The sequence below is a fragment of the Rana temporaria genome, chromosome 12 (assembly GCF_905171775.1).
Source record: "Rana temporaria chromosome 12, aRanTem1.1, whole genome shotgun sequence".
NCBI classification, from domain to species: Eukaryota; Metazoa; Chordata; class Amphibia; order Anura; family Ranidae; genus Rana; species Rana temporaria.
In genome coordinates, this window is record NC_053500.1 from 146368886 (window position 1) to 146396005 (window position 27120).

Sequence of the window (27120 nt, forward strand, 5' to 3'; positions counted from 1 at the left end):
TGTGCCATCAAACACAGCCACTGTACCCATAAATTGCAGCCACTGTGCCATCAATTGCAGCTACCGTGCCCATCAATTGCAGCTACTGTACCCATAAATTGCAGCCACTGTGCCATCAAACGCAGCCACTGTACCCATAAATTGCAGCCACTGTGCCATCAAACGCAGCCACTGTACCCATAAATTGCCACCGCTGTTTCCATCAAACGCATCCACTGCACCCATAAATTGCCACCACTGTTTCCATCAATTGCCGCCACTGTGCCCATAAATTGCCACCACTGTTTCCATCAAACGCATCCACTGTACCCATAAATTGCCACCACTGTTTCCATCAATTGCCACCACTGTGCCCATAAATTGCCACCACTGTTTCCATCAAACGCATCCACTGTACCCATAAATTGCAGCCACTGTGCCATCAAACGCAGCCACTGTACCCATAAATTGCAGCCACTGTGCCATCAAACGCATCCACTGTACCCATCAATTGCTGCCACTTTTGCCCATCAATTGCAGCTACCGTGCCCATCAATTGCAGCTACTGTACCCATAAATTGCAGCCACTGTGCCATCAAACGCAGCCACTGTACCCATAAATTGCAGCCACTGTGCCATCAAACGCAGCCACTGTACCCATAAATTGTAGCCACTGTGCCATCAAATGCAGCCACTGTACCCATAAATTGTAGCCACTGTGCCATCAAATGCAGCCACTGTACCCATAAATTGCAGCCACTGTACCCATCAAACGCAGCCACTGTACCCATAAATTGTAGCCACTGTGCCATCAAACGCAGCCACTGTACCCATAAATTGCCACCACTGTTTCCATCAAACGCATCCACTGTACCCATAAATTGCCACCACTGTTTCCATCAAACGCATCCACTGTACCCATCAATTGACGCCACTGTACCCATCAATTGTCGCCACTGTGCCCATAAATTGCCACCACTGTTTCCATCAAACGCATCCACTGTACCCATAAATTGCAGCCACTGTGCCATCAAACACAGCCACTGTACCCATAAATTGCAGCCACTGTGCCATCAATTGCAGCTACCGTGCCCATCAATTGCAGCTACTGTACCCATAAATTGCAGCCACTGTGCCATCAAACGCAGCCACTGTACCCATAAATTGCAGCCACTGTGCCATCAAACGCAGCCACTGTACCCATAAATTGCCACCGCTGTTTCCATCAAACGCATCCACTGCACCAATAAATTGCCACCACTGTTTCCATCAATTGCCGCCACTGTGCCCATAAATTGCCACCACTGTTTCCATCAAACGCATCCACTGTACCCATAAATTGCCACCACTGTTTCCATCAATTGCCACCACTGTGCCCATAAATTGCCACCACTGTTTCCATCAAACGCATCCACTGTACCCATAAATTGCAGCCACTGTGCCATCAAACGCAGCCACTGTACCCATAAATTGCAGCCACTGTGCCATCAAACGCATCCACTGTACCCATCAATTGCTGCCACTTTTGCCCATCAATTGCAGCTACCGTGCCCATCAATTGCAGCTACTGTACCCATAAATTGCAGCCACTGTGCCATCAAATGCAGCCACTGTACCCATAAATTGCCATCGCTGTTTCCATCAAACGCATCCACTGTACCCATAAATTGTAGCCACTGTTTCCATCAATTGCCGCCACTGTGCCCATAAATTGCCACCACTGTTTAAATCAAACGCATCCACTGTACCCATCAATTGCTGCCACTTTTGCCCATCAATTGCAGCTACTGTGCCCATCAATTGCCACTACTGTGCCATCAAACAGCAAAGTGTCATTGGTTGCTAGAACACTAGGAGTCCAGGCCCTACAGCATCATTGATTTCTGGAGTCCCATGCCCCACATCCTCCTTGGTTGCTAGGACACTGGCAGCCCAGACCATACAGCATCATTGGTTGCTAGGACACCGACAGCCCAGACCGTACAGTGTCATTGGTTGCTAGAACACTAGCAGTTCAGGCTCTACAGCACTATTGGTTTCTGGAGTCCCAGGCCCTACATCTTCCTAGGTTGCCAGGACACTGGCAGCCCCAGCCCAGACCATACAGCATCATTGGTTGCTAGGACGCTGGCAGCCCAAGCAGCAAAGCATCATTGGTTGCTATAACACATGCAGCCCAAGCCATAGACCACCATTGGTTTCTGGAGGCTCAGGTCCCTCGCCTTGGTTGCCAGGACACTGGCAGCCCAGACTGTACAGCATCCTTGGTTGCTAGGACACTGGCAGCCCAAACCTCACAGCATCCTTGGTTGCTAGGACGCTGGCAGCCTAAGAAACAAAGCCTCATTGGTTGCTTGAACACTAGCAGTCCAGGCTCTACAGAACTATTCGTTTCAGGAGTCCCAGGCCCCATATCTTCATTAGTTGCCAGGGCACTGGCAGCCCAGACCAGTGCCGATCCTGACCTCCCTGGGGCCCTAAGCAAAATGACATGGCACATTAAAAATGAGAAGCGGGGGGCGCTGACGACAGTGACATGTCACATTAAAGATGGAGAAGCGGGGGGAGGGGGTGTTCTGCAGTCGGAAATGACATCTTAGATTAAATTGAGAAGCGGGGGGTGCTGACTTCTTACATCTTCTCCCATGCAGCCAGCGAGTTGAGAAGCGGGGTGAGGGGGCGAAAATAACTTCTCACCAGGCGGGGCCTCTAGTAATTTGGGGGGCCTAAGCACCTTGCATAGTGAGCCTATAGGGCGGGTTGGCCCTGGCCCAGACTGTCCAGCATCATTGGTTGCTAGGACACTGGCAGCCCAGATCATACAGCGTCATTGGTTGCTAGGACCCTGGCACCTCAAGCAGCAAAGCGTCATTGGTTGCTAGAACACATGCAGCCCAGGCCGTAGACCACCATTGGTTTCTGGAGGCTCAGGTCCCTCGCCTTGGTTGCCAGGACACTGGCAGCCCAGACTGTACAGCATCATTGGTTGCTAGGACACTGGCAGCCCAGACCTCACAGCATCTTTGGTTGCTAAGACGCTGGCAGCCCAAGCAGCAAAGCCTCATTGGTTGCTTGAACACTAGCAGTCCAGGCTCTACAGAACTATTAGTTTCAGGATTCCCAGGCCCCATATCTTCATTAGTTGCCAGGGCACTGGCAGCCCAGACTGTCCAGCATCATTGGTTGCTAGGACACTGGCAGCCCAGATCATACAGTGTTATTGGTTGCTAGGACCCTGGCACCTCAAGCAGCAAAGCGTCATTGGTTGCTAGAACACATGCAGCCCAGGCCATAGACCACCATTGGTTTCTGGAGGCTTAGGTCCCTCGTCTTCCTTGGTTGCCAGGACACTGGCAGCCCAGACTGTACAGCATCATTGGTTGCTAGAACACTAGCAGTCCAAACTGTAAAGCATCATTGGTTGCTAGGACACTGGCAGCCTAGATCATACAGCGTCATTGGTTGCTAGGACCCTGGCATCTCAAGCAGCAAAGCGTCATTGGTTGCTAGAACACATGCAGCCCAGGACGTAGACCACCATTGGTTTCTGGAGGCTCAGGTCCCTCATCTTCCTTGGTTGCCAGGACACTGGCAGCCCAGACTGTACAGCATCATTGGTTGCTAGAACACTAGCAGTCCAAACTGTAAAGCATCATTGGTTGCTAGGACACTGGCAGGCCAGATCATACAGCGTCATTGGTTGCTAGGACCCTGGCATCTCAAGCAGCAAAGCGTCATTGGTTGCTAGAACACATGCAGCCCAGGACGTAGACCACCATTGGTTTCTGGAGGCTCAGGTCCCTCGCCTTGGTTGCCAGGACACTGGCAGCCCAGACCGTACAGCATCATTGGTTGCTAGAACACTAGCAGTCCAGATTGTAAAGCATCCTTGGTTGCTGGAGTGCTGGCAGCCCAGGGCTGAACCTACAGCAGTATGGACATTCTGACCCCAGTGCTGCCCCCCACTGTGCTTTCTAAGGGGCCTCCTGAATTATTCCCATTGGCAGCATGGCCCTGCCTGCAGCCAATCAGTTGGGTGTTCTGACAGCCGCGGAGGCCGGGTTGATTCTTACATCTACACTGTTTAGCATGGATGGATGCAGGGCTGGCCTTAGGTGTTCAGACGCCCTGTGCAAGCTAATCCTGTGGCGCACCCCCCATCTTCACCCCTCGCCCCCTGGTCACCTAAACATACACAAAGAGGAAAAAAATGCCACCGCGGGTGTAATACAATCAAGGAGGGGGGTGCCGGTCTGACACCCCCCAGTGTGTGGTACCCGGGGGCGACTCGCCCCCCCTAAGTACGCCTCTGGGTGGTCGCACGGCGCCCCTGTTGCCCATGGCGCCCTGTGCGGCCGCACAGCTCGCACATCCCAAAGGCCGGCCCTGGATGGATGGGGAATGCTACCCAAATCCTAACATGTGTGGCTAGCCTGAGCCCCTACACTATCTGTACATGACAGGTCCTCTTTTACAGAAAGTTCACAGAGCTGCTCTCAGCCGCAGGGAATTGGATCCCGGGGGGGGGGGGGGGGGACGTTTACAGTCAGCGCAGCACAAAAGAATCCCCCGATAATAGAGGGCTCTGTCCGGGGGTGTATGATCTGCTCTCTTCGTACAGTGGGGTGTTTTATTCCCGTCCCCGGAGAGGAATATATTAGCGGACGCACAAACGGCGAGATGAATAAAACATTTCCTCCGGCGTCTTTTGTTGCTGACTGCTGTGTAGTCTGATCCCCCTGGCAGCCGAACAAGGGGGTGAGTCACGGCGGGTGAAATTTTATCGTCACTCCGCAGGTCATATGATGCTTGTTGTCCGGCTCCGGAGAAGAGGGGAAAAAAAAAGAGGAAGCCGCCATAAAGGGGAAGTACGGCCGCGTGCGACGCAATCTTCAACCTAAACAAATGTGGCAACGCCGCTCTGTAATATAGAAGGTGCTGACTAAGCAAGATATACACTCTGGCCGGGATTCAAGAAGCAATTGCGCCTGTGTAACCATAGTTACGCAGCGCAATTGCTTACTTGCCCGGGCGTAACGAGTGTTCTGTATTCAGAAAGCTCGTTGCGCCGACTTCAGCCTAAGATATGCGCGGCATAAGGCTCTTATGCCCGCATATCTTAGGCTGCATTCTTGCGATGGCCGCTAGGTGGCGTTCCCGTTGTGCTCAGCGTATAGTATGCAAATTGGATACTAACGCCGATTCACAACGTTGCGCGAGCCCTGCGTACGCAGTTTACGTCGTTTCCGTACGGCGTCTTTCGCGTAAGGCCAATGTTACGTATACCCGTCGTTCCCGCGTCGCGAAATTTCAAATTTACGTAGTTTGCGTAAGTGATTCGTGAATGGCGTTGGACGCCATTCACGTTCACTTTGAAGCAAATGACGTCCTTGCAACGTCATTTGCCGCAATGCACGTCGGGAAAGTTTCCCGACGGAGCATGCGCTCTACGATCGGCGTAGGAACACGCCTAATTTAAATTATTCCCGCCCCCTACGGGATCATTTAAATTGCGCGCCCTTATGCCGGGCATTTTGCCGGCACGCCCACGCGATTTACGGAGCTACTGCTCCGTGAATCAAGGGCAGCGCAGTAAATTTGCGGGGCGCAGGGCAAAAACGTTGCCCTGCGCCTCCGCAAAAAAAGCACAAATGTACCTGAATCTACCCCTCTATCACCAAAAGTATTGGGACACCGGCCTCTACACGCACATCAACTTTAATGGCGTCCCAGTCTTAGTCCGGAGGGTTCAATATTGAGTTGGCCCCGCCCCTTTGCAGCTATAACACCTTCACCTCTTCTGGGAAGGCCGTCCACAAGGTTTAGGAGGGTGTCTATGGGAAGGTTTGACCATTCTTCCAGAAGAGCGTCTGTGAGGTCAGGCACTGATGTTGGATGAGAAGGCCTGGATCTCAGTCTCCGCTCGAATTCATCCCAAAGGTGTTGAGGTCAGGACTCTGTGCAGGCCAGTCAACTTCCTCCACATTGTGTAAAAAAGGCTGTTTGATCCTGTCTTCACTGATCCTCCCCTTCTTCCACTATCCCCAATCCATTTTTTGATAAAACAGAGCCTTTTCAGCCACTCTGCACATGCTCAGTTTGGTGTGTATCACTGGAGAGTTTACTCTTTCTAGGGAGTGTGCATGTGATCAGCACAGGGCCAATCAGCACTGTCCAGACAGGTGGTCAGGGGTCCTGCAGCCTCATAGGACAGTCAGAGGAGAATGAAAAGTCCTCCTGCAAGCTTTATCCAGACACTGATTGAAATCACAAGACTGCTATAGACTGCTGATGATAAAAGGCATTTAGCAGTTGATATTTACTAAATGAATTGCATTTCCAAGTTCTGTGTACTGTGGGAGATCAGATATAGTGACTGCATGCTCCTGGGGAGGGCAGATATAGTGACTGCATGCTCCTGGGGAGAGCAGATATAGTGACTGCAGGCTCCTGGGCAGATCAGATATAGTGACTGCAGGCTCCTGGGGAGATCAGATATAGTGACTGCAGGCTCCTGGGGAGATCAGATATAGTGACTGCAGGCTCCTGGGGAGAGCAGATATAGTGACTGCAGGCTCCTGGGGAGAGCAGATATAGTGACGGCAGGCTCCTGGGGAGATCAGATATAGTCACTGCAGGCTCCTGGGGAGAGCAGATATAGTGACTGCAGGCTCCTGGGGAGATCAGATATAGTGACTGCAGGCTCCTGGGGAGATCAGATATAGTCACTGCAGGCTCCTGGGGAGAGCAGATATAGTGACTGCAGGCTCCTGGGGAGATCAGATATAGTGACTGCAGGCTCCTGGGGAGAGCAGATATAGTGAGTGCAGGCTCCTGGGGGGAGCAGATATAGTGACCGCAGGCTCCTGGGGAGAGCAGATATAGTGACCGCAGGCTCCTGGGGGGAGCAGATATAGTGACTGCAGGCTCCTGGGGAGATCAGATATAGTGACCGCAGGCTCCTGGGGAGATCAGATATAGTGACTGCAGGCTCCTGGGGAGAGCAGATATAGTGACTGCAGGCTCCTGGGGGGGATCAGATATAGTGACTGCAGGCTCCTGGGGAGAGCAGATATAGTGACCGCAGGCTCCTGGGGGGGATCAGATATAGTGACTGCAGGCTCCTGGGGAGACCAGATATAGTGACTGCAGGGTACTGGGTTTAGTAACACTTTAATTTTAATTTGTTTATTTTAATTTTTGTATTACATTTTAATATTTATATCTCTATGTTAGTTTTCAATTTATTTATTTTTTCAGTTACATTTTTAAGTGATTATTTTTTTACCTTCATTTTCCTAACTCTGTTTTACATATTTTTTGGTTTTCATTTAAAATTTTTCAAAGTGAATTTTCAGTGTTTTCATTTTTTTTATAATATATTTTTTTTCTTTTTTATTCATTTATTTATTTTACATTTTTACTGAACAGTCACCAAGTGTGAAATTTCTCCTGTGAAGGACGGTGAAGTTTGGACATAAGAAGAAGAAGAAGAAGAAGAAGGGGGATGGTTTGGATTTCACAGGAAGGAGTTAAAGCCGCTCGCGGCGGGCGAATGTCAGGAAACGCGATGAAGGCAGGAAGTCGATGAAGTCAGATTTTCTCGAATCGCTCGGGTTTCCTTTGTCTGTCTGATGTGTGATTGCGGCCGACACGCCGCTCTTGTGTTTACAAAGATTCGTAGAAAAAATGATTTGTCGCGGCTCGCCAATATTTTGTCGTAAAAAAAAAAAAAGTGACGTCTTACTTACTACATCCACTTCACAACATGATCTTTATTTTTTCAGCCACACGGAAAATAACTGTCACTTTCAACTGTCACTCAAAAAAAAAAAAAAAAGGATCCTTATTCTGGTCGGAAGGATTTCTGTTTTGAACCTACACTATATAGCACCAAAAGTATTGGGACGTCTGCCTTCCCACCACACATTGGGGTAGATTCAGGTAGGGGCGCGCAAAACTGCGGCGGCGTAAAGTATGACATTTACGTTACGCCGCCGCAAGTTTTATGGGCAAGTGCTTGATTCACAAAGCACTTGCCTATATAGTTGCGGCGGCGTAGTGTAAAAGGTGCCGGCGTAAGCGCGCGTAATTCAAATGATCCCGTAGGGGGCGTGGATCATTTAAATTAGGCGCGTTCCCGCGCCGAACGTACTGCGCATGCGCCGTCCCTAAAATTTCCCGACGTAAATTGCGGCAATTGACGTCGCAAGGACTTCATTGGTATCGACGTGAACGTAAATGGCGTCCAGCGCCATTCGCGGACGACTTACGCAAACAACGTAAAATTTTCAAATCGCGTCGCGGGAAGGACGTCCATACTTAACATTGGCTGCGCCTCCTAATAGCAGGAGCAGCCTTACAACGAAAACGACGTACGCAAACGACGTAAAAAACTACCGCCGGGCGCACGTACGTTCGTGAATCGGCGTAAGTATGTAATTTGCATACTCTACGCTGACATCTATGGGAGCGCCACCTAGCGGGCAGCGTCAGAATGCACCCTAAGATACGACGGCGTAAGAGACTTATGCCAGTCGTATATTAGGCTAAAGTCGGCGTATCTAGCTTTCTGAATACAGAAAGTAGATACGCCGGCGCAACTAAGCAATTACGCTGCATATCTATGGATACACCGGCGTAATTGCTCTCTGAATCTACCCCATTATTATTATTATACAGGATTTATATAGCGGCAACATTTTACGCAGCGCTTTGCAATACAAAGGGTACAATACAGAAGGAATACAATTTAACGACTTAAGGACCGCCTCCTGCACATATACGTCGGCAGAATGGCACGGCTGGGCACAAGCACGTACCTGTACGTCCCCTTTAAGTGCCCAGCCGTGGGTCGCGACCCGGTCTGAAGCTCCGTGACCCGCAGACCCGATCGCCGCTGGAGTCCCGCGATTGGTCCCCGGAGCTGAAGAACGGGGAGAGGTGAGTGTAAACACAACTTCCTCGTTCTTCACTGTGGCGCTGTCAATGATCGTCTGTTCCCTGATATAGGGAACCACAATCAATGACGTCACACGTCCAGCCCCGCCCCCCTACAGTTAGAAACACATCTGTGGTCACACTTAACCCCTTCAGCACCCCCTAGTGGTTAACTTCCAAACGGCAATTGTCATTTTCACAGTAATCAGTGCATTTTTATAGCATTTTTTGCTGTGAAAATGACAATGGTCCCAAAAATGTGTCAAAATTGTGCGAAGTGTCCGCATTAATGTCGCAGTCACAAAAAAAAATCGCTGATCGCCGCCATTAGTAGTAAAGAAAAAAAAATTAATACAAATGCAATAAAACTATCCCCTATTTTGTAAACGCTATAAATTTTGCGCAAACCAACCGATAAACGCTTATTGCGATTTTTTTTTACCAAAAATATGTAGAAGAATACGTATCGGCCTAAACTGAGGGGAAAAACTTTTTTTATATATTTTTGGGGGATATTTATTATAGAAAAAAGTAAAAAATATTGCATTTTTTTTTCAAAATTGTCGCTCTATTTTTGTTTATAGCGCAAAAAAAATAAAAACCGCAGAGGTGATCAAATACCACCAAAAGAAATCTCTATTTGTGGGGAAAAAAAGGACGCCAATTTAGTTTGGGAGCCACGTCGCACGACCGCGCAATTGTCGGTTAAATCGACGCAGTGCCGAATCGCAAAAAGTGTCCCGGTCTTTGGCCAGCCAAATGCTCCGGGGGCTGAAGTGGTTAATGGTGTTAATGGGATTACCAGATCAGCAAAACGATTCTCAGCCAGAAAACAAAACAATTTCCATAGAGAAGAAGACGCAGAAATCCCATGAAATGTGGCCCTTCGATGGACCCGGATCTGTGAGATCCTCGGGATTCCCCCCTCCTCTCGGTATTTGGACGCATTCCCACCACTGCGCTCCTCATACTTGAACATGAAGGCGGAAACAAAAGACTTCCCTGTGAAATGTTAATTCCTATACAATCCGGGGGGCAGGGGGGGGGGGGTCCGTGACCCAAATGAATGGCTGCAGGGCGGTGACAGAAGACGATGTATGCAAACTCCTGGCTGGCCCCGGGATTGCTCATTTTGGTGCCCCGGAATGTTGAAGCATTTACGGGCAGAACAGCAGTTTTCACTTTCTATCTATTCCACCCACTGACACCAATGATGGGACACTATTCCTCCCACTGACACCAATGATGGGACACTATTCCCCCCACTGATACCAATGATGGGGCACTATTCCCCCCACTGACACCAATGATGGGACACTATTCCTCCCACTGACACCAATGATGGGACACTATTCCCCCCACTGACACCAATGATGGGACACTATTCCTCCCACTGACACCAATGATGGGACACTATTCCTCCCACTGACACCAATGATGGGACACTATTCCTCCCACTGACACCAATGACATCCAACATCAGTGCCTGACCTCACAAACGCTCTTCTGGAAGAATGGTCAAACATTCCCATAGACACCCTCCTAAACCTTGTGGACCGCCTTCCCAGAAGAGGTGAAGCTGTTATAGCCGCAAAGGGCGGAGCCAACTCAATATTGAACCCTCCGGACTAAGACTGGGATGCCATTAAAGTTCCTGTGTGTGTAAAGGCCGGCGTCCCAATACTTTTGACAATCTCGTGTTCTCGGTGCACATTGAAATGAATGGGCGGCCCGCGCATGTATAGAGGACACTGGTGGGAGGCCAGGTTGGGTGACGAAGTGTGAGATCCGATTGGCTGCTCTTCATACTACAGATGGACGTTGCTGCCGGCCCCCATCCATATCTTCCCCAATTTCCATGATCTGGTTCCAGGAATGAGAAGCTCTCGGGGAGAAGGCCGCTCCACCCGAGCGCCGCCCTGCAGAAACGATTTCCCACGGCCGAGCCGCTCCCAGAATGCTTTGTTCTCCGGCGAAGTTCTCAGGGCCGGTACAACAAAAGTCTTATAATAGCACCATTCACGGCAGACGGCGGGGGCTGTGTGTGACGGGGGGGGCTGTGTGTGACAGGGGGGGGCTGTGTGTGACGGGGGGGCTGTGTGTGATGGGGGGGGCTGTGTGTGACGGGGGGGCTGTGTGTGACGGGGGGGGGGGGCTGTGTGTGCCGGGGGGGGGGCAGTGTGTGGGGCGCTTCAATATAACGGCCCGCTGGCTCTCCTACCTCCCCAAACAAGAGACACCGCGGTTGTCACAGTGAAAAGAGAGTTCTCACCGTCTTTACCTCTCTGCACCAGACAGCGCTGTCCATCCCACCCGCACACAAGGCAGAACACGTTCTCCAAACCCCCCCCGTATGGTACAGAGCCGGAGAAATACAGACTCTCATTTAACCAGTGATGTTCTGTACCCAACAGCATACTAGCAACCAGTGACTCTGCATAACTGACAGCATTCTAGCAACCAGTGACACTGTGTAGCTGACAACGTCCTAGCAACCATTGATACTGTGTAACTGACAGCATTCTAGCAACCAGTGACACTGTGTAGCTGACAACGTCCTAGTATCCAATAATTCTGTGTAGCTGACAATGTCCTAGCAACCAGTGATATTGTGCAGCTGACAACGTCTTAGCAACCAGTGATACTGTGTAGCTGACAACGTCCTAGCAACCAGTGATACTGTGTACCCAACAGCATCCTAGCAGCCAATAATTCTGTGTAGCTGACAACGTCCTAGCAGCCAATAATTCTGTGTAGCTAAATACGTCTTAGCAACCAATTATACTGTGTAGCTGGCAACGTCCTAGCAACCAGTGATACTGTGTACCTGACAGCATCCTAGCAACCAGTGATACTGTGTACCTGACAGCATCCTAGCAGTCAATAATTCTGTGTAGCTTGCAACGTCCTAGCAACCAGTGATACTGTGTACCTGACAGCATCCTAGCAGTCAATAATTCTGTGTAGCTTGCAACGTCCTAGCAACCAGTGATACTTGTGTAGCTGACAGCTGACAGTGGGGTGGAGCATGCACCAGAAATCCAGTGAGCTCCTTAACAGGGCCCTCACTTACGCTGCAAGCCTTACCTTACTGTATATTACATTATATTATATTCTTCTCGGAATTATATTACAGTAATATTTAATGTCAGGCGACATCATCCGTCATTCTTTCACAGGGAGAAAAATTCCGCGCGTCGCCCTCGGTGAGGGAAAGGTCTCGCTGCGTTTTGTTTCCACGGCAACCAAAACATACCCAGAATTACAAGGTAAATTCGGCTCAGCAAATATCCCGCCTAGGTGTCATTCCGTCTGATCGTTCTTCGCATTCCAGTCAGGTGATGTTATTTTGTTCTCCCCCTCCCCGCACCCCCCACTCAGGCTGGGTTCACGCTATCGCGGCGGTGCGTTTGTTGCACGTGCGTTGTGTTAGGGCCGCCCATTCCTTGGATAGGTACGTCTATCGCACCAGAAAAGGCGTTGGTAAGGTTCTTCTATCATCCAATGACAGTTGCCGATCGGAAGAAGGCCAATTGTAACATTGGGCTGGATTCAAGAAGCAATTGCGCCTGTGTAACCATAGTTACACAGGCGCAATTGCTTACTTGCCCCGGCGTAACGAATGCTCCTGATTCAGGAACATCGTAACGCCGACTGCAGCCTAAGATATGACTGGCATAAGGCTCTTATGCCCGCATATCTTAGGCTGCATTCTTGCGATGGCCGCTAGGTGGCGTTCCCGTTGTGCTCAGCGTATAGTATGCAAATTGCATACTCACGCCGATTCACAACGTTACGCAAGCCCTGCGTACGCAATTTATGTTGTTTCCGTACGGCGGTTTTCACCGTAAGGCTGCCCCTGCTATTAGCAGGGGCAGCCAATGTTACGTATACCCGTCGTTCCCGCGTCGCGAAATTTCAAATTTACGTAGTTTGCGTAAGTGATTCGTGAATGGCGCTGGACGCCATTCACGTTCACTTTGAAGCAAATGACGTCCTTGCGACGTCATTTGCCGCAATGCACGTCGGGAAAGTTTCCCGACGGAGCATGCGCTCTACGATCGCGCCTAATTTAAATGATTCCCGCCCCCTACGGGATCATTTAAATTGCGCACGCTTACGCCGGGCATTTTGCTGGCGCGCCCACGCAATTAACAGAGCTACTGCTCCGTGAATCAAGGGCAGCGCAGTAAATTTGCGGGGGCGCAAGGCAAAAACAATGCCCTGCGCCTCCGTAAAAAAAGCGCAAATCTACCTGAATCCAGCCCATTGTTTATTATATTTTGTTACAATGTTTTCTTATCTGTTAAAGATTTATGTTGCTAAAAATGTAATAATAATAATGATAATAATATTGCAACGAAAATAGATGGATGTAAAGCATTGTGTTACCATCTCGAGTCCCACAGAAGCGCATTGGGAACGGCGTTCCTGTACTTTTTTCACAGCAGGGCCGACAGCGCAACCGCGCATGCGCCGCCCCAAAGCCTACAAAGCTCGTACATGATTGCCCGTTTTCGTCCGGGTGGGCACATGCACGGGGGTGTAATGACGCTGCCTGGCGCCATTTTTGAATGGAAGGCAGTAACACTCGGTCTTGGGTCTCGGCGGCCGCGGCGCCTCGTCACAGCGGTGAGCAGGAGGACAGTAGCTGTACACTGATGTGAATGTCTCAGGGGCCGGCGCCCCACCACAGGAAAGAGGAGGACACTGATGTGAGGGGGGCAGAGGATATGACATTACTGGGGGGGGGGGGTGATGGGGTAGAGGACATAACATTACTGGGGGGGGGGAGTGATGGGGCAGAGGACATAACATTACTGGGGGGGGGGGAGTGATGGGGCAGAGGAGGGCATTACTGGGGGGGAGGTGAAGGGGCAGAGGACATGACATTACTGGGGGGGGGGGGGTGGGGGTGATGAAGAGGACAGAGGTGTATATTACTGGGGGCAAGGGGGCAGAGGAGGACATTCCTGTGGGGGGAGGGGGATGAAGGGAGCAGAGTAGGGCATTACTGGGGGGAGGTGAAGGGGGCAGAGGACATGACATTACTTGGGGGGGGGGGGTAAAGGACATAACATTACTGGGGGGGGGGAGTGATGGGGCAGAGGAGGGCATTACTGGGGGGGAGGTGAAGGGGGCAGAGGACATAACATTACTGGGGGGGGGGGGAGTGATGGGGCAGAGGAGGGCATTACTGGGGGGGAGGTGAAGGGGGCAGAGGACATAACATTACTGGGGGGGGGGAGTGATGGGGCAGAGGAGGGCATTACTGGGGGGGAGGTGAAGGGGGCAGAGGACATGACATTACTGGGGGGGGGGGTGATGAAGGAGGCAGAGGTGTACATTACTGGGGGGAAGGGGGCAGAGGAGGACATTACTATGGTAGGGGGGGGGGTAGAGGAGAACATTACTAGGGGGGGCAGAGGATGTTACTGGGGGGGGGGGGGTGAAGGGGGCAGAGAAGGACATTAATGGGGGGGGGGTGAAGGGGGCAGAGAAAGACATTAATGTGGGGGGGGTGAAGGGGGCAGAGAAGGACATTAATGGGGGGGGGGGGTGAAGGGGGCAGAGAAGGACATTAATGGGGGGGGTGAAGGGGGCAGAGAAGGACATTAATGGGGGGGGGGTGAAGGGGGCAGAGAAAGACATTAATGTGGGGGGGGTGAAGGGGGCAGAGAAGGACATTAATGTGGGGGGGGGGTGAAGGGGGCAGAGAAGGACATTAATGGGGGGGGGGGGAAGGGGGCAGAGAAAGACATTAATGTGGGAGGGGGGTGAAGGGGGCAGAGAAGGACATTAATGGGGGGGGGGTGAAGGGGGCAGAGAAAGACATTAATGTGGGAGGGGGGTGAAGGGGGCAGAGAAGGACATTAATGGGGGGGGGGTGAAGGGGGCAGAGAAAGACATTAATGTGGGAGGGGGGTGAAGGGGGCAGAGAAGGACATTAATGGGGGGGGGTGAAGGGGGCAGAGAAAGACATTAATGTGGGAGGGGGGTGAAGGGGTAGAGGACATTAATATTACTGGGGGTGGGGGTGATGAAGGGGACAGAGGTGAACAGTGCTGGGGGGGGGGGGGGCAGGGCTTGAGTCCTGCAGGAACGCATGGGAACGCACTTTTTTATTTTGAGGTGGTGGGGCACACTGAATACAAATGCCCCTCCCCCCCACACTTTTCACAGATTTATTTGTATCATTTTCCTTCCACTTCACAATTATGTGACACTTTGTGTCTCTCACATAAAATCCCAATAAAATACATTTACGTTTTTGGGTTGTCACATGAGAAGATGTGGGGAATTTCAAGGGGTATGAATACTTTTTCCAGGCGCTGTATATAGAGGGGTATGAATACTTTTTCCAGACACTGTATATATATAGAGGGGTGTGAATACTTTTTCCAGGCACTGTATATATATTGTATCTTTCCTCGTCTTTCGGGGAAATCTTCTGGGAGTCCCGGGGAGGGGGAGGGGCGGACAGACACCCTAATTGTAGTGATTTGGAGATGTGAGAGACATCGGAACCCAAACAATGCTGCAGATCCGTCTGACACCCCCTCCCCCCCCCCGGTCATTATCCGCCCCCCCCCCCCCCCCCCCCCCCGGGGTCATTATCCGCCCCCCCCCCCCCCCCCCCCGGGGTCATTATCCGCCTTCCCCAGCCAACTGCAAGAAATAAAAGATATATTTCTGGGATGAATACATTTAACTCTTTCAATGTCTACAATAAAGCCGATGATCATGAAAGCCTTTATTCTGGCATCCATGTTTGGTTTCCGTCTGACGCAGATCAGCCCCTGTCTGCAGCCTCTCACCTTGTGACTTGTTACAAAATTACAATGTACAGTCTGATCACTGAGGGGGAGGGGAGACTGAGGAAATGCTTTCCTCCACCTGCAGCAGACTGATGACATCATCTCACGCAGCGAAGGACCGCCCCCCCGGTAATGAATTTTTTTTTATTGGGATATTTATTATAGAAACAAGGAAAAAATATTGCATTTTTTTTCAAAATTGTTGCTCTATTTTTGTTTATAGCGCAAAAAATAAAAACCGCAGAGGTGATCAAATACCACCAAAATAAATCTCTATTTGTGGGGGGAAAAGGACGTAAATTTTGTTTGGGAGCCACGTCGCAGGACCGCGCAATTGTCAGTTAAAGCGACGCAGTGCCGGAAGCTGAAATTTCACCTGGGCAGGAAGGGGGGTGTGTGTGTGCCCGGCAAGCAAGGGGTTAAATGAAATCGCACAGCGTGCCGGCAAGCCGCAATTAAAATCGCACTGAAGTAGCATGACTTCGGAGTCGCACTGGTGTGAACCCCGAGGCTTACGGCGCAATGAAAAAAAAAAGGATGGCGAGCTGCATTTTACCGCAACTGCAAATGCGCAAAAATCAACCGCGTAACGCGGTACAGCGCACGGAAAAACCCAAAAGAAGGAGAAAAGCTGCTAAAGAGTGCCTAAAGCCACGTATTGCACGCGTGTTAAGGCGCGTCAAGCGTTAGTGGATTCCATTGGCCGGGATATTCATGTATTCTGTCCGTTGGAACGCATCAACGCGCAAATGCATCTCTACGCGTTTAGGTGCATTGATCGTTTTTTTCAGCTCTCCCGAAAGAGATTATTATTTTTTTAGCCTGTAAACGCTCCTCTTCTATCACGCCGGTATACTCCTTGGCGAGGTGCGTTTACAAAAAAAAAACGCTTATTCAAGCGCAGCTCTCCTGCTCTCCTGGTTACGTGTATCACACTGCCATCTTGTGGCAATATGCTGAAAATGCATCTGCTCCAGAGTTACTCATGTTTTTTTTTTTTTTTGGCTCACATGCAGACACATTGGGGTTCATTTACTAAAGGGAGGGCAGCCATCGCCACAAATTTGGGGGGGGGGGGCACTTACACAGCCTAAGGCTCCATTCACACCTAGGCGTTTTAACACCTGAAGCCCGATGCTATTGCAGCCTGAAATACGCTGGAGGGGTGATTTAACATTGTGCTCTATGGAGATGGTTCACATCTCCACGCTGAACGCCGAAACGCCGTACGCCTGAAGCTCAAAACAAGTCCCGGACCCTTTTTTTCAGGCGGCTTCGGCGTTCGGCATAGCCGACAATGTGTATATCACCCCTCCAGCGAAAACAAGGTTAAAAACCGCCGCAATTTGTCGCGGCAAATCGCGGTACAAAACGCTGCGCTAAGGTGTGAATGCAGCCTTATTGCAGACGACGATCCTCTTGTGGCTCCCCCAAGAGCAGGGTCGGAACAAGGGTTGGGCAGGAGGGAGGGGCTGCCTCTGGCGCAATGGTTTATTGCAGGGATGGGGGGCGCAGTTTGGCATCTTTTACCCTGGGCGCTGGATGACCTTGTGCCGGCACTGCCCAAGAGGGTTAAGGCAGGGCTGGAAAATAATGGTGTCGGCCGTTGGTAATTTTTTTTTGGGGGGGGAGGGGCTGCAAACAGAATTTGCTTTCTAAGTGCAAAGAAAGTCTGTTGATCCTGCCAGAAATCTGGTCAGCTGATAACTTCCTGTGGTCTTTGCATCTGGTTGACGACTGTCATGAGCCTTCTTTATCTTATGAAGATGAGAAGCGGTGGTGGGGGGTTGCTCTGTACTCCCAACACACTTCCGGTCCTGGGGGGGGGAGTTGCTCTGTACTCACACTTCCTGTTCTGGGGGGGGGGGAGAGTTGCTCTGTACTCACACTTCCTGTTCTGGGGGGGGGGGGGGGGGGTTGCTCTGTACTCACACTTCCTGTCCTGGGGGGGGGGGGGTTGCTCTGTACTCACACTTCCTGTCCTGGGGGGGGGGTTGCTCTGTACTCACACTTCCTGTCCTGGGGGGGGGGGGGGTTGCTCTGTACTCACACTTCCTGTTCTGGGGGGGGGGTTGCTCTGTACTCACACTTCCTGTCCTGGGGGGGGGGTTGCTCTGTACTCACACTTCCTGTTCTGGGGGGGGGGTTTGCTCTGTACTCACACTTCCTGTCCTGGGGGGGGGTTTGCTCTGTACTCACACTTCCTGTCCTGGGGGGGGGGTTGCTCTGTACTCACACTTCCTGTCCTGGGGGGGGGTTGCTCTGTACTCACACTTCCTGTCCTGGGGGGGGGGGTTGCTCTGTACTCACACTTCCTGTCCTGGGGGGGGGGGGGTTGCTCTGTACTCACACTTCCTGTCCTGGGGGGGGGGGGGTTGCTCTGTACTCACACTTCCTGTTCTGGGGGGGGAGGTTGCTCTGTACTCACACTTCCTGTCCTGGGGGGGGGGGTTGCTCTGTACTCACACTTCCTGTCCTGGGGGGGGGGGGGTTGCTCTGTACTCACACTTCCTGTCCTGGGGGGGGGGGGGGCTCGGAATGATAGATCCAGTAAAATAAAGCGTTGTCATCCTAGGACAGGAAGTGTGTTACTGGCAGGATCAGCAGGTGAAAATAAAGGAAATAAAACAAAGGCAGCCGCCACACCTAAGAGCTAGTGAGCTGCAATGTATCATATTTGTGTTTTTTGGATCAGATGCACTTCATAAAGAATGTAACAATGTGCTTCCTCTTCAGGTGTCTCGCGTTACAAAGGGATTCTTTCTTCTTCCCTCCAATGGGGAGTCGCGATTTGCGGCGACTTCTGTTCATCTCACGCGGCCGCCGCCATTCCCTAATCAGTGTCCTCATTACACAATCTATGGGCAATGTGCGGCTTCCTCCTCTGCACAAAACGTTCTTTATTTACCGCCTGCACGGGTTGAATGCCGCCCTTTCATAGCGTGTTTTGTGACCGGCATCCGCCGCACGTGCCGCCGCCTGGCTGGGCCAACAGAAACGGGGCTGGATCGAGTCCGACCAGTTCAGGAGGTTTGTAGAAACTGCTGCTGCCTATTGAGTCACTCCCATGGGAAAAGGAGAGAGAGTCAAGTGAAAATAAACTGCCGTTGCTGCAGTTCTCGCCTATACTCCAGAGCTGTCCCCAGCAGTTCTTCTTTCCCGCCACTAGATGTCCTCAGTCTTCTATGTTGAGGTATTCAGCCCGCTTCCTCTGAGCCCAGGGTGGGGATGGACAACGCTTGGGTTATGATGATGTAAGTAAGGATCAGTGTAGACATTTGGGGGCAGATCCACAAAGAGAGTACGCCGGCGTATCTACTGATACGCCGGCGTACTTTCAAATTTCCCGTGTCGTATCTTTAGTTTGAACCCTCAAACAAAGATACGACGGCATCTGGGTAAGATCTGACAGGCGTACGGCTTCGTAGGCCTTCGGATCTTAGATGCAATACTTCGGCGTCCGCTGGGTGGAGTTCTCGTTGTTTTCAGCGTCGAGTATGCAAATTAGCTATTTCCGACGATCCACAAACGTACGAGCGGCCGTCGCATTCTCTTACATCGTCTCTAGTCAGCTTTTTACGGCGTAGAGTTAAAGCTGCTGTTTTGCGGCGTATAGTTAAACCTGCCATGTTAAGTATGGCCGTCGTTCCCGCGTTTAATTTGAATTTTTTCTTTTCATTTGCGTAAGTCGTCCGTGAATTGGGATGGACGTAATTTACGTCCACGTCCAAAAAAAATGACGTCCTTGCGACGTCATTTAGCGCAATGCACAGCGGGAAATTTTAGGGACGGCGCATGCGCAGTTCGTTCGGCGCGGGGACGCGCTTCATTTAAATGAAACACGCCCCCCTACATGCCGATTTGAATTAGGCGCCGTTACGCCGCGAGAGATACACTACGCCGCCGTATCTTACGGCACGAATTCTTCCAGGATTCAAAACTAAAAAAGTAAGTTATGGCGGCGTAGCGTATTTCAGATACGTTGCGCCGGGGCAGATCTTTGTGGATCTGCCCCCAAGGACTGTTCACCTCAGACGCTGGAAGTGGGGATGGACCCGCTCTTATCAATGGAATCAGCAAAAGAGAAAAGAAGAAAATAAATTATTAAACACATATATGTGTGTGTGTGGGATCTTCAAAAAGTTTCTGCGCTTTTATATATATATAGATATATCTATATGAACGTGGCAAAACTTTTTAAAGCTCCCACACATATATATATATAAAAAAGTAATAAATATAATATATATATATAATTTGTTATTATTATTATTATTATTACTTATTAGGGGGTGGGGCTTACAGATGTGGAACATATTAAAAATGACCAAACTTTTTCTGTAAAGAATTCTAAGAAATTCCATATATATATTTTATATATATATATATATATATATATATATATATTAATTGTATTAATTTTATACAAATATATATATTATTTGTTATTATTATTTTTACTTTTATATAATTTGTTATTATTATTATTACTTATTAGGGGGTGGGACTTAGAGATTTGGAACATATTAAAAATTACCAAACTTTTTCTGTAAAGAATTATAAGAAATATATGTATCTATTTTTTATTTATACATTTTTGAATAAAAAAAAATATATATGTGTGTGTATGTATATATATTTATATATATATATATATTTCTTTTTTTATTATTACTTTTAAGGGGGGTGGGGCTTAGAGATGTGGAAGAGGTTAGAAATGACCAAACTTTTTCTGTAAAGAATTCCAAGAAATTCCATATATATGTATTATTTTTTATTATCATTATTATTATTATTACTTATTAGGGGGGTGGGGCTTAGAGATGTGGAACATATTAAAAATGACCAAACTTTTTCTGTAAAGAATTCTAAGAAATTCCATATGTGTATATATATATATATATATATATATATATATATATATATATATATATATATATATATATATATATATATATAATTTTTTTTCTTTTATTTATACATTTTTGAATAAAAAAATATATATGTATATAATATATATATATATATATATATATATATATATATATATATATATATATTCATTATTACTTTTTAGGGGGGTGGGGCTTAGAGATGTGGAAAAGGTTAATAATTACCAAACTTTTTCTGTAAAGAATTCCAAGAAATTCCATATGTGTATGTATATATATATATATATATATATATATATTTTTTTTTTTTTTTTTATTTATGAATTTTTGAATAAAAAAAATATAAGTGTACATTCCAAGAAATTCCATATATATGTATTTTTGTTATATATATATATATATATATATATATTAATTGTATTAATTTATATATATATATATATATATATATATATATATATATATATATATATATATATATATATATATATATAATTTTTTATTATTATTAATTTTTAGGGGGGTGGGGCTTAGAGATGTATAACATCAAACATTAAAACAAACATTAAAAATTACCAAACTTTTTCTGTAAAGAATTCTAAGAAATTCCATATATATGTATTTTTTGATATATATGCACAAGGAGAGAGAGCAGAGCTGTGGGAGGGGCGCAGAAGGTTCCACCCACTACAGAAAACTAAGGGAGAGGGTGGAGACAAGACCAGTCACACTGCACAAGGAGAGAGTAGAGCTGTGGGAGGGGCTTAGTAGGCTCCACCCACTACAGGCTGCCTACAGAAAACTACAGGAGGGGGCAGAGACCAGACCAGTCACTCTGCACAAGGAGAGAGAGAGAGAGCAGAGCTGTAGGAGGGGCCTAGCAGGCTCCACCCACTACAGGCTGCCTGCAGAAAACTGCAGGAGGGGGCGGAGACAAGACAATCACCCTGTACAACTGGCATGTCCAAAGTCCGGCCCGGGGGCCAATTGCGGCCCCCGTTTCAGTTTAATGTGGCCCCCCTGGTAATTTGAATATATATTGTATTTATCGGCGCTGCCTCGGAGGGGACAGGGAGGGGGGAACGAGTGCTGTTAAATTACATACAGGCTATGTGGCTGTATGTTATGTACATTTGAACCATTGACCAATAAAATTGTTATTGATAAATTACATACCGGAGAATCTACGGCATCTGTAATAGGAGGTTTCGTCTCCTTGGCTGCCATTGGACGACTCCTCTGTCTATCATAGGAGGCGGGACATTGTATTAAGAAGCTGCTGTGTTAACAGGAGATTCTCCTGTATGTAATCTGTTGGCGCTTGTCCGCATTCCCCCCCCCCCCCCCGAGGCTGCATTCATGGCAATGGCGAGGCTGCAGATGGGCACTGATTGGGCTGCATTCATGGGCAATGACCCTTATTTTGCTTCACGATTCTTTATTTACATTTTTTTTTCCCCTAAAAAATTCCCTCCTAATGTGAAGGTGCATGTTATACACCAATAAATATGTATATCCAAATAATACGCCCGATCTCATCTCTTCACCACATACAGCCACAAAGGCAAGATAATTATTGTTGGGCAGTGTATTAGTGCTCGGGAAAACACACTTAGACCAAATTTTAATGGTTCAAAGAATGTCAGCAAAATGGTCGGCCCTTGCGCTTGTTCGCTTCATCAAATCTGGCCCTCTTTGAAAAAAAGTTTGGACACCCCTGCTGTACAAGGAGAGAGAGAGAGCAGAGCTGTGGGAGGGGCCCAACAGGCTCCACCCACAACAGAAAACTACAGAATAGGGGGGAGGGCGGAGACAAGACCAGTCCCCCTGCACAAAGAGAGTGAGAGCAGAGCTGTGGGAGGGGACAAGCAGGCTCCACCCACTACAGGCTGCCTACAGAAAACTACAGGAGGGGGCGGAGACCAGACCAGTCCCCTGCACAAGGAGAGAGAGCAGCAGTGGGCGGTCTTTATTACAGGAAGTCTCACACTGGATTTCTGCACAGATCTGGGAGAAATACACAAAGCTCACCGAGATTCCAGGACACGCGGGGAATGGATCATCATGACCGAGATGTGCCTCCTCCGGGCTTTCCTGTGTAGATGGCAGGTTCTCTTTAGCTGTAGGTCTGGATATCCCAGAGGCGTTGCTAGGGGGGTGCGGTCCACACCGGGTGACACCCGCTAGAGGGGTGACACCATCCCGTTTTTTGTTTTTTTTTAGCTGACATGCCCAGCCTGCCCTGTGCAATCCCAGCCTGCCCTGTACCACCCCAGCCTGCCCTGTACCCCCCCCCAAACAGCCCTGTACCACCCCAGCCTGCCCTGTACCCCCCCAAACAGCCCTATACCACCCCAGCCTGCCCTGTGCAATCCCAGCCTGCCCTGTACCACCCCAGCCTGCCCTGTCCCCCCCCCCCCCCAAACAGCCCTGTACCACCCCAGCCTGCCCTGTACCCCCCCAAACAGCCCTGTACCACCCCAGCCTGCCCTGTACCACCCAGCCTGCCCTGTGCCACCCCAGCCTGCCCTGTACCACCCAGCCTGCCCTGTACCACCCCAGCCTGCCCTGTACCACCCCAAACTTTCCCTTGCCACCCCAACTTGCCCTGTGCCACCTTAACTTGCCTTGTACCACCCCAATCTGCCCTATGCCACCATAACTTGCCCTATACCACCCCAACCTGCCCAATGCCACCCTAACTTGCCCTGTACCACCCCAACCTTTCCCATGCCATCCCAACTTGCCCTATGCCACCCTAACGTGCCCTATACCACCCCAAACTACCCTATATCACCCCAACATGCCCTATACCACCTTAACCTGTCCTATACCACCCCACTACACCAACCTGCCACTATACTACTCTTTACTACCCTAACCTGCCACTATACTGCCCTATACTATCATTTACAGGGGCTGGTTTGGGGTGCGCCCCGTGCCCTGCCTGCTTGGTGCTGGGCAGCCTAGTCAGAGGGGGGGTGACACCATGTTTTACCGCACCGGGTGACACCAACCCTAGTGACGCCACTGGGATATCCTGCGCAGACCTCGTTTGTTATGACCTCCGGCTGACTCCCAACATTTGTATCTTCTCATAACTAATGGATTTTTTACGATTAGAAAACAAAGAACATTGTTTGATAAACACATCGAATGTCTTTTTTATATGTCCTCGAATACCGATCATTTTCCAGGGAACTTTCCATTTATCTTATCAGCGGCCAATCACTGACTCCAAAACCAACGGCCGTATGAAGCTACGCCTATTTAAAGGGACAGCACACACATGTTGGAAACTTAAAGGGGGGGGGACAGTTCCAAGATCGACCCGACTATAGCTACATACAGTACATATATAAAACTATAATATTGTCAAAAGTATTGGGACGCCGGCCTTTACACGCACATGAACATTAATGACATCCCAGTCTTAGTCCGGAGGGTTCAATATTGAGTTGGCTCCGCCCTTTGCGGCTATACCAGCTTCACCTCTTCTGGGAAGGCCGTCCACAAGGTTTAGGAGTGTGTCTATGGGGATGTTTGACCATTCTTCCAGAAGAGCATTTGTGAGGTCAGGCACTGATGTTGGACAAGAAGACCTGGCTCGCAGTCAGGGCCATCTTAATAGCACCATGGGCCTCTGGGGAAAGTAATGCTCTGGGGCCCCTACAATGATGACAGTGCAGGTAAACAGACATTAAGTCGGTAAGAGGCAGACTGCCTCCCCTTTGCATCTATCACTTTCGATGCCATCATGGGGCCCCCAATTTCGGGGGAAGCGTGGGCTCAAGGACCATCTGCTTTGGGGAAAGTTCAGGGGCCCCCCCATACAGCTGGGGCCCCTGGGCAGTGCCCAGGTGTGCCCTCTCATTAAGACAGCCCTGCTCGCAGTCTCCGCTCTAATTCATCCCAAAGGTGTTCCATTGGGTTGAGGTCAGGACTCTGTGCAGGTCAGTCAAGTTCCTCCACCCCAAACTCACTCATCCGTGTCTTTATGGACCTTGCTTTGTGCACTGGTCCAAACCAATTGGTGGAGGGGGGGGGGGCTACTCCAGCCTTGAGCTTGTTTTAAACACTTTTGACTTTGTCATTACTCCTGTTTGGTTTTTTTCTCCCACCCATCCCCTCTGTGACGGTGGGATCCCATCAGAAGACACACCCAACTGCCCACTGGATCCAACGTTTTCCTGCTATCATCTGCTGGGTTCCACACCGCCATCTTGGTGCACCCAACTGCCATTCTGGGAGCGTCCCCAGTGCTGCTCCGCCCACCCGCCGCTCTGTCCATGGAATCCCTCAACTTCCTTGGTGATGTGAAGGACATATTCCTGCCGAGGTGAGAACAGTGGGGATGGGGGAGATGGGGAGGATGGGGGGGGTGGAGGATGGGGGGGATGGGGAGGATGGGGGGGGGATTGGAGGAGATAGGGGGGGGATGGGGAGAATGGGAGGGGGATTGGGGGGGGGGACGCGGCCACAGATACATTTTGTAAAGTTCTCAGATGTGGAGGTTGAACTTCTAACCTCTGAAACATCTCTGAGCTCATAAAGAAGAAGAAGAGATCTACAGCCAAGAATTTCTGATGATCCTCTCAGATACGACCTTCTCTGGATAAACAATAAACCTTTAAAACCATTTTATGTGTAATAATCTCCCGAGAGATGGAGAAGAGACCGTCGTTATCCGGCGTCACATCAACAATGACCCGTTTCATGTTTGGTTACATTGCAGATGGAATGAAATCTGGTGATTGCCAAACCTCAGGGCCGATAGCGGTGTTATGGGTGTAGAATGCCAATGATTGGGTCGCGTTTTATGTGAAGCAAATCATTATCCATGGCGGGACGCGGTCTGAGCCGGAGCTCCACCAAATAACCAGAAAGAAAACGTCTCCATTCCAAGGAAACCTTCTACATGTAAGAACCCTTCACTAAATCTCCCTTCTCTTCTCCCTCCGTCTCCCCTCCACCTCTTTTATTCATCCCCTCTGCCCCTCTCTACTACTCCCTTATTCTCCTCTCCTTCCCACTCCTCCTCTCCTTCCCACTCCTCCTCTCCTTCCCACTCCTCCTCCCCTCTCCTTCCCACTCTTCCTCTCCTCTCCTTCCCACTCATCCTCTCCTTCCCATTCCTCTTCTCCTCTCCCTTTCTTTCTTCTCCTCTCCTTTCCTCTCCCCTCCTTCCCATATATCCTCTCTTTCCCACATCTCTTCTCTTCTCCTCTCCTCTTCCTTTCTTTATTCTCCTATCCTTCTTACTCCTCCTCGCCTCTCCTTCCCACACATCTTCTTCTCTCTTCTCCTTCTCACTCCTCACCTCTCCTTCCCACTCCTCTTCTCTTCTCTCCTTCCCACATATCCTCTCCTTCCCACTCCTCTTCTCCTCTCCCTTTCTTTCTTCTCCCCCTCCTTCCCACTCCTCCTCTTCTCTCCTCTCCTTCCCACTCCTCCTCTCCTCTCTTCTCCTTCTCACTCCTCCTCTCCCCTCCTTCCCACTCCTCCTCTCCTTCCCATCCCTCTCCTCTCCTTCCCATTCCTCCTCTCCCCATACATCCTCTCCCTCCCTCTCCTCTTCTCCTCTCCCTTTCTTTCTTTCTTTTCCTCTGCTTCCCTCTCCTCCTCTCTTTTTTCTTTTCTTCTCCTTCCCACTCCTCCTCTCCTCTCCCCTCCTTCCCATACATCCTCTCCTTCCCACTCCACTTCTCCTCACCCTTTCTTACTTCTCCTCTCCTTCCCACTCCTCCTCTCCTCTCTTTTCTCTCTTCTCCTCTCCCTTCTCCTCTTCTTCCCACTCGTCTTCTCCTCTCCCTTCCTTTCTTCTCCTCTGCCTTCTCCTCTCCTTTCCTCTCCTCTCCCCTCCTCTCCCCTCTCCTCCCCTTTTTCATCTCCACTCTGTTCTCATTGCTCATCCTTTTCTCCCCTCTCCTGCCCCCTTCTCACCTCCCCACTCTCCTCCCTCTTCTGCTGCGTACACACGATCGGAATTTCCGATGGAAAAAGTCAGACGAACCTTTTCCATAGGAAATTCCGACCGTGTGTAGCCCCATCGGAGAAATTCCATCGGAGTTTAAATATAGAACATGTTGTATTTTACTCCGATGGAATTCCGATGTGCTTTTGGTCGGGCAAAGGCCTGATCTTGTGTATGCGGCATAACTCTTCTCTCCTCCAGCCTCCCTTTTTTTTCTCTACTACCCTTTCACCACCTCCTCTCCTCTCTTCTCTACTCTTCTTCCCCCTACTGCTCCTCTCCCCTCCTCTTTCTCTTCCTGTCATCTACACCCCTCTGGTTCTCTTTTACCCTCTCCTCCTTTTTCATCTGCCCACTTCCCACCTTCTCCTCTCCTTCCCTCTCTTCTGCAGTCCCTTCTAATGACTCCACCCCCCTCCTCTTCCTTTCCCATCTGCCCACCTCCCACCTTCTTCTCTTCCCTCCTCTTCCCCGCCCTCTTCTCCCCCTCCTCTTCTCCGCCCTCTCTCCCCCTCCT